General features: G+C 39.9%; 1 pseudogene; it reads left to right on the top strand.

The window, feature by feature from the left end:
- The window catches only part of LOC121924167, a 121,658-nt pseudogene that overhangs the window by 117,303 nt on the left and 1,263 nt on the right, over positions 1-3,092 (top strand).

Genomic DNA, 3,092 nt, shown 5'->3' on the forward strand with positions numbered 1-3,092 from the left:
TAGAAAGGCCTCATCCAGTTTTTCCCTCTGACTTGTAGGTCTGTAGTACACTCCCACAATAACATAGAAAGGCCTCATCCAGTTTTTCCCTCTGACTTGTAGGTCTGTAGTACACTCCCACAATAACATCCCTGTTGTTTCCCTCCCCTTTCTTTTTTATCCAGATGCTCTCCACCTGGCTTGCAGGATTTAAGTCTTGGATCTCTTCACAGGTGTAGACATCCCTAATACTATTCCTCCTCCATTCCTGTTTGGCCTGTGTCTCTTTAAAATGTTGTACCCCTCTATTTCTACATTCCAATCATGAGAGTTTCAGTAATGCCTATTATATCATATTAGCTTTGTTGTGCTAGGAATTCAAGTTGGAATTCTTGCTTATTTCACATGCTCTGTGCATTAGTGTAGCGACATCGAAGACCATGGGTCTCCCCCGCTTGCTGCCTGTGTAATGTTTTTTCCTTCCCACTATGGTTCCCTGTCCTATTTGCCTTGTTTCCTCTACAACAGTTTAACTATTATCTCTAGCCCTTGATGACCCCCCTGCCTTCCTATTCAGTAGGAGCAAATGTGATGTTTGAATGAGGTGGAGAGAGCAAACTTTGCATGCCGGACAATCCTATCTATATGAGGAGAGGAAGAGAGAATGCTAAAATCTTCTGCAAGTTACAAATTGCAATCCTAGGTCAGCAGCATAACAAGGCAGGTACGGTGTGCCTTGCAGTGGTAAGAACACAGGCCACCTGGCCTGGGACTCATGATAAAGTGAGTGGTTTCTTCCAAAGAGGAACTGGAAAAAGAGGGGTTTAAACTACAATGGTTTCCCTATCGCCAATTGTGGGCAAGATTTAAAATAGATAAAGAACAATTTGGAGTAGGACCAGACAATATGAAATTGGGAGAAATAATTAAGAAAAAAGATAAGAAAGGGAGAATATCTAGACTTTATAAAGCGTGTTTAAAATTAGAATTGGAAACAGAACAAATCAAACATTGTATGACAAGATGGGCAGGAGATACGATTGATCTGGAAAAGTGGGTAAGGGCTTGGGGTAAAGATGTCAAATCCTCAATGTGTATCGATATAAAAGAAAACTTAATGGAAATGATACACCGGTGGTACCTTACCCCATCCAGATTGGGAAAAATGTATAAGAATAGCAAGGTGAATTGTTGGAAATGTAAAAAGGGGGTCGGTAATTTCTTTCACATGCGGTGGCTCTGTCCCAAGGTGAAGGAATTCTGGAATTCGATACATAGAATCATTCAAGATATTTACAGTATTAAAATTAACCTCGAACCTGAACTGTTTCTTCTAATAATAATCAGGAAGTCAGAAAGTATCTTAAACAAATTCTCTATCTGCTCACCATCGCCAGAATGATGCTTGCGCAATTCTGGTGTACAGAGGAAATTCCAACAATTGACAATTGGCTACAAAAATCCTTTAATATAATAGAAATGGACAAAATAACGATGGCCTTAAAGGATAAGGTTCAAGACGAGAAACAAACATGGGAGTCTTTAATGGATTACTGTAAAAAAAGATGGCGCCTCTCTAAGGATTAAATAACCTCCTTTGCATCTAATGAACAGGAAGGCTTTTTGAAACTATCTCTCTTCCCTTGTATGGTATAAGGTTTTAAGAGAAACAATGGAGTAGAAAGCATGGGCTTTATCGTGAAACAAAATGCATCTAGTTGTGCGGTGTAAGTTACAATGTAAGAAATACTGTACTAATCAATCGAGGTTTGCAAACAAGTAGGGCTATCTGTATAATATCAGTCAACATTGAATAGATAAATTTGGGGGGGGGGGGGGGGAACCTTTTTTCTTTTTGGTAAAGAAGATCAGAAAGATGGATGTTGTAAATATTTGGGCTTTTTTATTGGTTGTATAATTTCAATGATGAATATTTAAAAAAAGATAAAGTGAGTGGTTTCTAATTGATTTAATTGTAATTTGAACCATGAAGAGCATACGCAGGAATAATCAATATGGCAGAGTCAGAGGGGGAGTGTTGCCACCTGGGAAACATTTGGATCATGCTTCCTTCCAAGCTGGCCATGATCGCATTTTTATTTTTGCCAAATAATATTTATTTATTTAAAGTATTTCTACCCTGCTCTTTAGCTACAAAGGCTGACAGAGTGGCTTTCATCACCATTATTAAATTTATTTATCTCCCACTCCCCCCCCCAAAAAAAATTACAGAACTCACATAGTGGACATCAGCCTTCCAATCAAAGGACCCACATGGAGGAGAAGCCCTATAAATGCATGGAATGTGGAAAGAGCTTCAGTAAGAAAGCACATCTAAAATCACATCAAAGGACCCACACGGGGGAGAAGCCCTATAAATGCATGGAATGTGGAAAGAGCTTCAGTAAGAAAGGAAATCTAAAATCGCATCAAAGGACCCACACGGGGGAGAAGCCCTATAAATGCATGGAATGTGGAAAGAGCTTCAGTAGGACTGGACATCTAAAATGGCATCAAAGGACTCACACAGGAGAGAAACCTTATAAATGTATGGAATGTGGAAAGAGCTTCAGTAGGAGTGGACATCTAAACTTACATCAAAGAACCCATACGGGGGAGAAGCCCTATAAATGTATGGAATGTGGAAAGAGCTTCAGTAGGCGTGAACATCGAAACTTACATCAAAGAACCCATACGGGGGAGAAGCCCTATAAATGCATGGAATGTGGAAAGAGCTTCACTCATAGTGGAAGTCTAAACTCACATCAAAGGACCCACACGGGGGAAAAGCCCTATAAATGCATGGAATGTGGAAAGAGCTTCATTGAAAGAGGAAGTCTAAAGGTACATGAAAGGACCCACACAAGGGAGAAGCCCTATAAATGTATGGAATGTGGAAAGAGCTTCAGTCAGAGTTCAAATCTAAACAAACATCAAAGGACCCACAAGGAGGAGAAGCCCTATAAATGTATGGAATGTGGAAAGAGCTTCAGTATGAGAGGACGTCTAAACTCACATGAAAGGACACACAAGGAAGAGAAGCCCTATAAACGTATGGAATGTGGAAAGAGCTTCAGTATGAGAGGACGTCTAAACTCACATGAAAGGACCCA

The sequence above is a fragment of the Sceloporus undulatus genome, chromosome 2 (assembly GCF_019175285.1).
Source record: "Sceloporus undulatus isolate JIND9_A2432 ecotype Alabama chromosome 2, SceUnd_v1.1, whole genome shotgun sequence".
NCBI lineage: Eukaryota > Metazoa > Chordata > Lepidosauria > Squamata > Phrynosomatidae > Sceloporus > Sceloporus undulatus.